The sequence below is a fragment of the Hyaena hyaena genome, unplaced genomic scaffold (genome assembly GCF_003009895.1).
Source record: "Hyaena hyaena isolate Hyena2069 unplaced genomic scaffold, ASM300989v1 scaffold_1295, whole genome shotgun sequence".
Classification (NCBI taxonomy): Eukaryota; Metazoa; Chordata; class Mammalia; order Carnivora; family Hyaenidae; genus Hyaena; species Hyaena hyaena.
Genome location: NW_024081928.1, coordinates 386713 through 400791, shown reverse-complemented (window position 1 = coordinate 400791; position 14079 = coordinate 386713). Strand labels below are relative to the sequence as shown.

Here is a 14079-nt window from a genome sequence, read left to right as displayed (position 1 = left end):
AGTAGGTAATATACGTAGCAGAATCCTTTGCAAAAGTCCTACGGCAATTTCACCATTTAATAATTGTCAGGTCCTTTTGCTAAATACAGGGAGCCTTTCGTGGCTAGAAATGGGCAGAGGTTGCACAGTTCCTACCCCCAAGCATCACCATTCAGTGGTATACTTCACTGAAAATAGGTCTTTGACCAAATCTTGTCATATGTACAAATATTTATATAAGCACAAAATCATTCATGACTGCATGTAGCTCAAGTGAATTTCCACTCTGCACGGAGACACACAGACTGAAATTTGCAGAAATGGTTTACTCTAGGGCAGATACAGTGATATTCTTCCAGCAGGAGCAGCCAGTGTGGTGGTCTCATCGGGTGGCAGAGTCTTCTGTGAAGCAGAGGGACACAGAATTAATGGGGATGTGGATCGTGAGCACTGCACAGAGGGTCTTAGGTTGCTGGAGTTACCAGATTCTTCTACCTGGTTCTCCCAAGGGCGGTTGGACCTGTACAGTCTTTCTAACCATCCAGGTCTCTTCAGCTCTCTAGTGATGAAACATAGTAACATTTCTCTAAAAACTTTTTTTTAGTTTATTTATTTTTGAGAGAGAGAGAGACAGAGCATGAGTAGGGGAGGAGCAGAGACAGAGGGAGACACAGAATGCCAAGCAGGCTCCAGGCTCTGAGCTGTCAGCACAGAGCCCCATGCAGGGCTCAACTCATGAACCATGAGATCATGACCTGAGCTGAAGTCAGACGCTTAACCGACTGAGCCACCCAGGCGCCCCATAGTAACATCTCTTATTTTAATTGCAAAGCCTCTGTATCGATTTTGATGATAATATTGCAAATGGTAAATAACGATTTCTGTTTTGTTGATTCCAACTCCAATTATTTCAAATGCCTATTAACTGTCCCTGCAGCAAAGCTGTCTTAATTTGTACACACATTTATATCATTCTGTAGATACTGAAGTAGTTTTAAAATAAAACACACCACCATATAACAACTCAGTAATGTTGGCTATTATTTATAGCCTAAGAGGTAGAACCTTTGTTGTGACAGTTAGAAACAGTCTAAAGGAAAATTCAATTACCTTATCATTGGATAAGCACGTATTTTTTCTATCCCTAATGATTCTGTGAAAGTAAACAAAAAAGAAAACAAAGTAAACAAACAAAAAACAAAAAAGTAAACAACAACAACAAAAAAGAGCTGATTAACTCCTTCTGGTCTACCCAGAGCATTAACTTTTATGAACTCATAAGCCATGTTAGAAAAATAGCAGGTGCTTAATGTAAACTTATTCATGGATAGACAAGAAAGTCCCAAAACACCGATTGTTGCTATTATTATGATGACTGCTTCTGTTTCAAATGGAAAGAGAGAAGGAAAATTCATAGTTTTCCTTCATATTCTGTCCACGTTTACTCATTTGTAGCAGAAGCGGCATGCTATACAACAGAAATACCTGATACACTCAATCCTGCTCTGCCCCTGTGCTTCCATTTCTGTCAAGTGTGGCTCATACCCATTCTCCCTAACTGGCAGAGCTGTTTTGAAAAGAGAATGAAGTTGCTAGATGAAGACAGGAATTGAAAAATTCAAAAGCACTACCCTAATATAGGCTGCTATATTATTACTATTTTTCCTTTGGCTTGATTTTTAATCAGAAGGCATAGTAACATAGGAGCCAATCGTAATCGCATCAACGACAACAGTCCAATGAGACATCGGGGGATAGCAGAAGGCAGAGCACAAAGATATATCAGCATCTATAGAAGTCATTCATTTTTCATAAATGCCAAAGTTAAAGAAATTTGTTCTTCAATGGAGAAGCTGATGCTGTTATTTATAGAGCTGTAGTAAGCTGTTCGCTAGTTCTCCATCTCCAACTTTCTACATTTGTATTTTACATTTATATTTAGAAGTCTAGCAGATATGCTTTCTTGATGTTTTTCAATTGTACTTGAATACACTGTCACGACCAGTGCTGTAGGCTGCCTATACGCCATGCTTCCAAAAGTGCAAAAGGTTCTTCTTTCTCTGATCATACTTCTATACTCCTAAACTGGCCAAGATCATTTGTATCAACTTGTATGAGTTTTCCTGAGAAGATTTAGACTAGACTAGGGTGTTCTCTTATAAGAGAGGAGAAATATATTAGTAACCATACTGTAGGGATTTATTTTGTTGTTAATGTAACATCAATGCCCAGGAAGCAATGGAATGGGTAAAAACACGGAGAAAAAGCTCTAAAATGATTTTATGTCTTGGTCTAGAGAAATATAAGGGAAGCAGAGGGAGCAAGGAGGGACATTAGGGGACTTTTTGAGGACAACAACAGAAGGGATAGAGTGACAGGGTGAACAGAGGATCAACTTGACATCCTTCACCACTTTGAGATACATTTGAAAACAGAGATGAGTAATCAACTGACTTGGTGAAAGCCAATTTGCCTCTCGATTCCCATTGAGAGTCCTCAAGCATTCAGAGATAGGGAGGCCACGTCAAAATGAAAAATCCCCAAAGGCAAATGTTACCTCATTTATAATTTGGCCTCTGGCCAGCCTTGTAAAGAAGTATCACATAGACAATATTATTTCATTTCAACCTTGTCATGCTCTGTGTGAAGCTAGATATTCTTCAGTTCAAAAGAGCACTGCAATAAAATCTGTAAGGTATACAAGTTGAAAAAAAGGGGGATCTTTCATCTCCAAGAACTAACATGTTTTATAATCCTCTCCTAGTATGGCTCATCTGTAGGCACTTACATCTTCCCACTGCAGGATCTGAATCCATACCTGAACAAGGCAAAGGGTATGTAAGGAGACACATCTCTATCACTAAGACTTTGCATTAATCCTGGTGCTATAAGTCAAAGGTCTGATACCCCTCACCTTCTCTATGAAACCATATATATCCACTTTGTGCTACTGAGCTAGGTCTTGGTCACTGGTTGTTAATTTGTTCACTGGGATTGAAGCCTTGTCTAGATCTGGAATGCTGGATCTTAGAGTATGTTTGGGTCCTTGGAAAACTTTCCGCATATTGCCAATTATCTTTTTCTATATTTCCTCTGGAGTCTTGCTCAAAATTTAATACAACACCTATAAAAATATAGTGCTGCAATAAATCTGAAATTGCCAATCACCACTTTCTGAAGCCTCCTGTTTCTCTGACTTTACACACTAGATCAGATACCTTAGGACTCCATTGCCAACCATGATAAAGCACAAGTTAAACACATTTGATTGAATACTCTAATTTAATTTAAACTATTCACCATCCCTCTCAGGAATTAGTTTTATAGTCATGTCAGCAAATCATCCCCCTTCTACTGGTTCACCTACCCTTTCCCCACAAGCTTTGAAATTTAGCCCACCTGGGTATTGCAGTCACTTTCGCAGTTAATCATTTTCCTGATCATAGTCAAAATATACATACAAATTTTCTACCATGTTCTGTCTGCTCTTAGAACCCCAAAGTGCAAATGCTTTTTATTTTCTTCACATCTTCAAATCAGATGATTAATTTATGACAGTATAACCATCTGCTATTTCCAAGAAATATCTGCAACGTATTTATTGACATCTTAAAAAAGGAGAGAAGGAAGGAAGGAAGGAAGGAAGGAAGGAAGGAAGGAAGGAGGGAAGGAAGGAAGGAAGGAAGGAAGGAAGGAAGGAAGGAAGGAGGGAAGGAAGGAAGGAAGCAAAGGAAGGAAGAAAGGAATGAGGGAGGGAGGGAGGGAAGGAAGGAGGGAAGGAAGAAGGGAAGGAGGGAAGCAAGGAGGGAAGGAAGGAGGAAAGGAAAGAAGGAAGGAAGGAAGCAAGGAGGGAAGGAAGGAAGGAAGGAAGGAAGGAAGGAAGGAAGAAAAAAGGCAGGCAGGCAAACCTCATTAAGCACAGCGAGAAATTCAGTATTCTGGAAGCTAGCTTACATTTCAAGTATATTTCAGAAGGAACACAAAAATCTTGGAATTAATGACACAAATGTGAAAACTTCTCCCTTGATGCAAACTTTCTTTGGTATTTGTCAGCTGGAAAGCAAAACAAAACAAAACAAAAAATACTGTTCTCCAACTGTTCAAGAAACCACTTATTATGCTTCATAAGACACCATTAATGCAGCAATAAACATTTTTTAACATTAAAAATTTATATTTGTGATTTACATTAATTTCCACAGCATGGTACATGGTGTTGTTTGCTCTTATGATTAAAGCACTTATCTTAGAAATACTGCCCTAGATGACAGGGGAGAATAACCTAGTAGAAGTAAGAGTACAGAACATGAAGGTGTAAATTGCCTTCAAAAGTCAAGTCTAGAAAAAGAGGTTAGAAAACAAATTTCACATTACTGTTGGGATCGACACTGAAGTCTAATTATAAGATAATCAAAGTTATTTTCTTGTGTGATACATCAACAGGCTTTGATGGCAGCTACCAAAATTGAAGTGTACCCAGACTTGCAGCAATGTGGATAAAAGTTAGAGCATATGTGTGGTCTCATAAGGTGACTGTGTGAAATAAACAACATGTGTGTTTTGGTTATGACTTTCAATCCTATTGGCTTACTGAATATCCACCCCCCCCATATCATTAAAAGATATGCACAAAGACAGACACATACAAACAGACAAGAATACAAGTTTCTATTCTCATATGAAATTGTAAAGATATCAATGTCGATGTCATAGAAAAATATTGAGGAAGTTTCACAAGAAAGATGTATCACACGACTAAAGAATTAACATTCTTTTTTTAAAAAAAATTTACATCTTGAGTTTTTTTTCTCCTTCTTAGAGCTACTTAGTAGAAAGCTAAAGTAAAGATGGGATGTGAGAGCAACATTCAAAGACTGGAATGCCCAATATAAGGTGGTAGCCAAGAAAACTTTACTTTCTTTATGGACAAAAGACAAATTATTACCATACAATAACCAAAGAAGAGAGTGGTATAGGCTTTAAGAAAGAAAGTGGTATACATTCAGTTTATAATATCACTCCTTCCCAGGGAGGGGCATAAAAATGGTAAAAAATTAAAGTTTCATTGAAATTAACATAGTATCCTAGTCATATAACACAGCTTGGGGGAATATTATGCAGATATAAGTTATTTTGAATAAATTAAAAGTATACACTAAGAATCAACTATAGAGAGAACAGTGTAATTTAATGGGAATGTAAGGATAAGAAAGAACAAAAACCTCACTGCTGTTTCTCAAATTGGATGGGCAGTTGAGAATATTATGTCAGGCAGGAAATAGAGGAAATATAATAATATTACCTAATGTCAAAATGTAATTAAAGTAGAAAATTGCTGATTTTTTAATAAGAAAAATACCGGAACAGAAGATAGAAGTGAGTCCATAATGGGTAATGCCAAAAAGGGTAAAGAAGAAAACCATTATGAACAAAAAAGGATAAATACTCAAAAAAGGGGATTCCAAATCTGGGTAAGTGAAAGTCCTGATAAAAGTCAAAAATAGAATATAGCAACAACAACTATTGACAAGTAGAAAAGAAGAAAATCTGGCAGAAATGACAGAAGTCCTAAGTCTGTACAATCAAAGGCTTCACCCTTCCAAGAAAAGTGTATAATGACAACACAAAACAGAGGTATTCTTCCTTATTTAACTTTGGACATGGGGAAGGACTACTGTAGACACCCAGGTATAAGAACATCACTGTAGCATGAAGATGTTCTTGGCGACAAGTCAAAGAATGAGTGGTTTAAAGTGGTTTGAAAACAGGTGCTTCAATTTTTGTTGGTTTGTTTTATTTTGTTTTGTGTTTATTTCCTCATATTAGAAGAGATCTGAAAGAGGTTCTTCCAGAGTTGACACAGTGGCTCGATAATGTCCATGAGGATCTGGGCCCTTTATATCTTTTCACATCGCCATCCTTAGCATGAATACTTTTATCTTCAGTTTTTTCTCTCCTGGTCACAGGACTATTGTGTCATTTCTCATCAAATCCTTACACAGCTACACCACCTCATTGTCTATCTATCATCTATCTAGTTGTTTATTTGACTGGAGGTTTTAATTTAGAAGTACAAAGGACGAAGGCAGAATAATATTTGGCATTTTTGAAATAATTTATTTTTAAAGTTTATTTATTTTGAGAGAGAGAGAGTAAGCGGAGGAGGGGAAGAGAAAGAGAGTGAGAGAGAATCCCAAACAGGCTCTGCACCAAAAGCACAGAGCCCGATGTGGGGCTCGAACCCACGAATGGTGAGATCATTATCCGAGCCGAAACCAGAGTCCAACGCTTAACCAATTGAGCCATGCAGGCACCCCAATATTTGGCATGTTTAATTAATATTTGCTTTATTTAAGTTTAATGTTAACTTCATGCAGTGTTTACGTAAGAGCAGTGCAGATTCTGTATCTGTGGCTCCAAACAGATATCCAATTGTACAAATGAACTTCAAGTTACATATAATGAATAAAAAAAGTTGAGGGAGTGAAGTGAGGGGAGGGTCCCTGGGGGAAAGGGAAGTGGAGAAACAAAAAATTGAATGCCCATGAAGACTTTTCCATACCACCGTTGATGCTAGCCTGTTTGAGAGGAAGATTAAAAGTAGGCAAGAATGAGATTCAATAGTTGTTGACCTATTACCAACATCATGCTTTTTGGCAACATTTCAGTAAAACCATAACAACAAACTCCCCCAAATAACCTTAACCACCTCAAGCTAACACCCAATTAATTTTAAACACTGGTATGAATTTTGATTTAACCAATTACAAAAAAGGAAAATGATACCACTTACACCTGCATAATGTGATGAAACTGTCTTTTAGACGCTTGCATCACTTAGAAGTCTAATGGCTTTTGAATATAATTTGTTTCTTTTTTTAAGTTTATTTCTTTTAAGAGACATATTTGGGGGGACGGGGGTAGAGAGAGAGACAGACAGACAGACAGACAGAGAATCCCAAGCAGGATCTGTGCTTTCAGCACAGAGCCAGACGTAGAGGCTCGATCCCAGGACCAGGAGATCATGACCTGAGCTGAAACCAAGAGCCAGATGTTTAACCAACTGAGCCACCGAGACAAGCTCCCCAGTAATTTCTACTTCCAACAGTGATCTTGCCACATCTGGCAGGAGATAATATGTTAATGCTGAAAAGTCTTCTGTGCAGTCCTGTTAGTGTCTGAAATGAATCTGAAAGCTGAAACCAGTAAAATTCACAGAAATTCATTCTTGCCTTTAAGAAGTTTTGAAAAATGTTAACACCCCCCCCACACACACACACACAATAACAACAGGGCAGAAACCTCAATTCTGAGACCAAATGTAAAAATCTGATCCGGTGTTCCTTAGTGACTTTCGGGGAATTCTAAGGGCGAGGTGGGGGGTAATGGGAAGGAGTAGGGTGGTCACAGGTGATTTCCCTTGGTGGCTTTTAGGTTTCACTCTCTTTTATCTTCTACATCCCACAGAAAGTATTTTTTTTAATTTTTAAAAATTTTTTAATTTATTTTTGAGAGAGAGAGAAAAAGAGAGAGATACTGAGCATAATAGGGGAGGGACAGAAAGAGAGGGAGACATAGAATCTGAAGCAGGCTCCAGGCTCTGAGCTGTCAGCACAGAGCCTGACATGGGGCTCGAATTCATAAATTGTGAGATCATGACCTGAGCCAAAGTCAGATGCTTAAATGGCCACCACCACCACCCAGGTGCTCCCTGCAGAAGTTCTTTATTCTCCTCTTTTCCATTACCCTGCATGTCTGAAGTCCATAGTGCCAGATTAGCATGTAACAACTGCATCCTGAGTATAGAGTCCCTAGAGCTTCTTTTCTGTAATTGTATCATCAAAAGCCACTTTGGCCAACCTGCAAGCATGGTCAGAAGAATTAAGAATGTAATAGTAGAATATAGAAAATTTGAGAGCAAGATCTCAGGGAATGAGGTACCTGGTCCAAGTTCTAATGTCAGTATCATTAGCAGCTTTAAAGCCCCTGGGCTGTTCTTTACAGCTTCCTTCCTGTAGGAAATTCAGATACCTGTGATTACCCCCTTTCATTTTATACTAGAAAACCTTGGACTTGCCAGGGTGAGCTGCTGGAATGAAATGTTTGTCCAGTGTACCCAAACTGTCATAGAAGATTGGCCCTAGCACAGTCTCAACCACTTGCCAATGTTCCTGAATTATTTTTAGCTTATCTACTCCTTCCCTGTTTTCTTCTCTCTGCTCAATGCTGCTGATTATTCTCTAGAAAGATCTTCTAGCTAGCTCCAATCACTTTTTATATGCAACAGATAGGAGGCTTGTTTCTTTGACTATCATCTCAACAATCATCCCTGCTACCTTCTTCATGAATTCTACCATTTCTTCCTAGCATTAAGCCTGTTTGGCCAGCTTCACCTGGGACACCAGATCTTCCCAAGCATCCATAGTGGCAGCAGTTCCAGTAGAATCTATGTGACAGATCTAGCAAAATTTTCCTTACATCATTTGAGCTAGAACAAGGCCACATTACTACACTAGAGATGTAAGGGAGTCTAGGGAAGTGAGAACTTCACATTCCCATGCTCTATTATTAACCATGGACTCTGATGTCAAATAAGAAGTAAAAGGGAATTGGATAATGTGTAGGCAACTAAAAGTGTATGCTAGCACTATCAATAATAGCCAAGTTATGGAAAGAGCCCAAATGTCCATTGACTTGATGCATGATTATGAAGATGGGATATATATATATATATACAATGGAATACTATTTGGCGATCAAAAAGAGTGAAATCTTGCCCTTTGCAACAACATGGATGGAACTAGAGTGTATTATGATAAGTGAAATAAATCAGGCAGAGAAAGACAGATATCATACAATTTCACTCCTATGTGGAATTTAAGAAACACAACAGATGAACATAGGGGGAGGGAAGGAAAAATAAAATACAAACAGACAGAGAAGCAAACCATAAGAGACTCTTTAGTACAGAAAATAAACTTGAGGTTGCTAGAGGGGAGGTGGGTTGAGGGATGTGGTAAATGGGAGATGGGCATTAAGAAGGGCACTTATTGGGATGAGCACTGGGTGTTATAAGTAAGGGATGAATCACTGGGTTCTACTCCTGAAACCAATTCTATACTGTATGTTAACTCTGAAAAATAATCCCACTGACCCAATCAAAGGAGGGAATGCAGAGACTCGGGCACAGTGAAGGGAGGCTTTAATCAATGCTCTTGCAAGAGCAGGTGTCTGATGGACAGGCACACTGGGGGCAGTTATAGTAGACAATTTATCTTCTAGCACACAGGTCCTTTCCCTGGTTCCTCATTGGCTGAGCACTATAGAGGTTACAGCCTTTTCCAGATGTCGCCAATGCCTAGGTTAGGTAAAAAGTAGTCTGACTGGAACAAACGTACATTCCTTGAGGATGATCCAGAGACTTTCAGTCCCTCCTCTCTTTATTCTATGGCTCATGCTCATTGCAAAGCCCCCAAAAATAAGCTTGCAAAAATAAGCCCGCAAAATGGAGAGTGGAAGAAGAATCAGGAAGTGAAGTGTCTAAAGGTTTGGGACTCCACTGTGAGTGTGTGTGGGGGGGTGTACCTATTTCTAGCAGGTTGTAAACCTACAGTTAACTGGACAGCACGGCTTTTATTTTGTATTTCTGAAAATGTATTTTATTTTATTTTGTGTTTCTGAAAATGAATCATCTCCCTCACTAGTGAATTTAAATAAATAAATTTAAAATAAAAAAGAGAAAAAATAAATAAAAGTGTCCGCTATAGTCATCTACTAAGGGAAAAAATGATTGGGCTATTCTTAGATTTTCAATAATACCAGATGCCAAAAATAAAAACAATATCAGAAAAATTTTGTAAGATATATATATATATATAGTTTACAAAATTATGTATACATGCACATGTATATATGTGTTTATACATGTATATGTAGATATAAGTATACAAATCATAAGTTTATATAATTTAATGAACTTTATACACAATGAACATACTTATAAAGTCACCCATATTAAGAAATAGACTTACTAGCATCCCAGAATCTCCTCTTTTACCTACCAGCTCTCCAGATGTAACCATTATCATGACTTCCAACTTCTCTTCTTAATTTTGCCTGTTTCAAAATTTTCTATAAAAATCAAATAAAATTTTTATATAAATTGAAGAATACAATATATATACTCTGTCCTGTTTGGCTTCTATGCTGTCACTTTTGCACAAACGGAAGGTGAATTTAGTTCATGTTGAACTCTTTCCCCTACTGTAATAGTATTACTTGATAAAATCCATCCTTACCACCTTAACTAGTATCTGATTGTATTTATCTTTCACAGCAATTAAGGACTTAGAGAGTAGCCAGGCTACAGTGTTTCAAATCCCAGCAGACTAGCTTAGTCAAGTACATAACTTCTATGTATCTCAGTTTCCACATCTGAAAATAGTAATAATAAAAATAGGTTTGTAGACAGGATCACATGAGCTAATCCACGTAATTAACTTAGAACACAGCCTGGCACTTAGTAAAGGCCACGTGATGGTTTTACTAATTACTATCACTGTTCTTCAGCAACGTGCTTCATAGAAATTGGTGGAAAACTGACATAGAGGGAAATATCTGCATAAATATTTGTGATATTTCTGTCAAAGAGTGAGTTTATATAAAAAAGAGTCTCCATGGGTTGCCTGGGTGGCTCAGTTGGTTAAGCATCCGACTTTGGTTCAGGTCATGATCTCACAGCTTGTGAGTTTGATTCCTGCATCCGGCTCTGTGCTGACAGCTCAGAGACTGGAGCCTGCTTCAGATTCTGTGTCTCCCTTGCTCTCTGCCCCTCCCCTGCTCACGTTCTATCTCTCTGTCTCTCTCTCTCAAAAATAAACATTAAAAAATTTTAAAAAGAACCCTCATAAGTTAATAATAGGAATGTTTTGATAGAAATGTTTGTAAAAAGCAGCAACAGACAATTCATAACAAAAACAAAAGTCTGTCAATAAATGTATGAAAAGCTCTTTGACCAAAGAAGAAATGCAAACAAACAAACAAAAGAAATATAAGAACCGACAGTGAGGTATCATTTATCTTTCTGAGTCTGGCAAAGATGAAAGAATAAAAGAAAATTAAAATATCCCATATTGGTGAGCATGTAGGAAAATGAACACTCATCCTTGGTCTCTAAAAATTTCACAATAGTACAATTTTCCAGAAAGTTATCTGTCAATGAGTATAATGTGTATGTATACACACACACACACACACACACACACACACACACATATATATGTATACACACACACTCAAGAAATTCCCCTACTAGGAATATGTCTTCATAAAATTATTGGGAAAAGGAAAAATATTTACAAAGATATTAGTCTTTGAATTGCTTATAAATGCAAAAAAGTATGAATGCAAATGCCTATCGAAAGAGCTTGGATTAAATAAATCGTGATATTTGCACATAAGAGAATGTTAGAAAGCTATTTACAAATGATACTACTTTATTTAGTGAATAAAATTCATTGACTAGAGAAAACATCCACAGCACAACGATGCATGATAGAAGCAGATTGTGAAACAGCATGTAAAATGTGATAGTTTTATCTCGTTGGCAGGATTTCACCGATTTAAAAAAAATCTTTTGTTTCTCATATTATTTGATTTTTAAATATTTATTTTTGTAAGCTAAAAAAGTTTGAAAACAACAAATTGGCTTGGTCTTAAGTAGTTGATGAAGAGCGAATATAGAATTTTTAGGACAAAAGCGGTGAGATTAACACATTGCCAATAAAAAGCATGCTTCCAAGCAAGGAACATCCTACAAGAGTCCAGTTAAAAGTGTACCTGTGGTGTTAGGACAATTTGGAGAGACATGATATAGCCTCAAAACGTAACTTGGTTATTGACTAGGGCTAAGGACTACAATAATATTATATATATATATATATATATATATATATATATATATATATATATATAGAGAGAAAGAGAGAGAAGACTTCCTTCTTGAGCAATGTCACTATTGGTGAGCCATGGCACTGTTGGTTAGAGATTAACTAGAGCTAAATACAGACATTGAGTGATTATAAAAGAAGATGATTGAGGGGTGCCTGGGTGGCTCAGTCAGTTAAGTATCCTACTCTTGATTTTGGCTTAAGTAATGATCTCATGGTTCTTGAGATAGAGCCCTGAGTCAGGTTCCACAATGTCAGCACGGAGCCTGCTTGGGATTCTCTCTCTCCCTCTCTGCCCTTTCCTAGCTCGTTTGCTCTCTTTCTCTCTCTCATTCTCAAAAGAAATAAACATGAAAAAATTTTAATAAAAACAGATGATTGGAAGTGAATGAAGAGAACAATTAATCCTTACAACAATCCTCTGAGGTAAGGACAATGATTTTTCTTACTTTGAGATGAAGAAACTGAAGTACAGATAAAACACGCTCTCTCAGGGTCATACGATTACTTATTAAAACCCTAGCCTGAGGTGTTTAGGATGCATATGTAATAGTGCTTGTCTAATTTAAGTTGTAGCATGTGGAAGAATAGGAATATTGGCAGAAGTAGTAAACAGGTGGTTCACAGGCATATCCAGCTTGTAGACTGCTTTGTTTGGCCAACACAGTGTTTGCCGTTTGCTTGTTTATTTCATTTTGTTTTTAAAATACAGTAGATATTTTAAAATCAGAAGAGTCCACATAATATTTCAGACCAGCAGCTGTTTTGTGTTTTCTTTTTTTCTTTTTTGGGGAAAAAAAAATCAGGTCTGGCAACACTCACGTCTGCACCGGAGCCATCTGTCGGGTCTGAGCTGAGGCAGTCCCCTTTGCAAGAGGCGTGCGCTCTCGATTCAGCTTGCCTCCCTCCCTTATATCACCCGCGTGGCCATATTGGAATTCATGGCTTCTGCCATAACACACACAAAAGCCGTTAAAGAGGGGCCCTTAATTGTCTGTAAAGATTAAAAGATGACAATTTACTTTTTTGTAACCCAGATATGACAGTCGTTGGGTGAAGACAGAAACAATTCAAGCTAACCCATAATATATCCTGTCATTTTGTATTCCCTGACAAAGAAAATCCACTCTACCAGGATTATTTTTTTCTCAGAGAGCAGAGAGTGCACACATACATGAGCAGGAAAGGGGCAGAAAGGAAGGGAAGGAAGGAGGGAATCTTAAGCAGGCCCCACGCCCAGTGTGGAGTCAGATGCAGGGCTCCATCTCACAACCATGAGATCATGGACTGGGCTGAAATCAGGAGTCAAATGTTTAACCAGCTGAGCCAATCAGACACCCCTCTACCAACAGTATTAATACAGTGATATTTTGCTGATGATTTTATTCAGGGAATGGAGGTTAGGTTTACATCACGCAATGAAGGAAAATTATAAGAAAATATCAATGAGATATCTCTGTTGTTCTAAAGTTCTCCTTCAACCTTCCTCATCACCCCTGGCCTGGCTTTTAGCTGGTCTACCTTGCTGGCTTTGTCTTCCCAAATCAAGCATACCATACCTCCAGCAATCCCTCCTTTTCTCATGCAGAGCAATTCCACTCTTTCTTATTCTTTTAGCTTCTAATGTAACTGTGGCAATTAAGGGGCAGACCTTAGGATCAACTGTCTGTAGAAATTACACGGTGATTATGAATAACACATTATTTATCCCCCGTTACATGTTTCCCCCTTTTACACTTGTATTTTAATTCCTCCGAAGTCATGACTATTCTGCATCACTGAGATAGGAGTAGACTTAGGGGGAGAAAAAAGAACCACGTTTTACTCTGTGTCTGCCACTTGCTAACTGGTACCTGAGGGTAAGTTGCATACCTCCTGTGTTCTCTGACTTTTTGTTTGTAAGATGACAATATAATAACCACAGTTCCTTTCTAACAGGGTTATTATTAATATCAAGTGCAGTTTGTAGCTTAGAAACATGTAGAAAATAAAGATTGTGATTTAAAAAAATGTTTTTAGGGGCACCTGGGTGGCTCAGTCGGTTAAGCGTCCAACTTCGGCTCAGGTTCAAGCTCCGCGTCGGGCTCTGTGCTGACAACTAGCTCAGAGCCTGGTACTTGCTTTGGATTCTGTGTGTGTGTCTTTCTCTCTG

At 37.9% G+C, this 14079-nt stretch overlaps 1 pseudogene; it reads right to left on the bottom strand.

Moving 5' to 3' along the window:
* Positions 1–7679: 7679 nt before the first annotated feature.
* Positions 7680–8402, bottom strand: LOC120224985 (annotated as a pseudogene).
* Positions 8403–14079: the final 5677 nt, after the last annotated feature.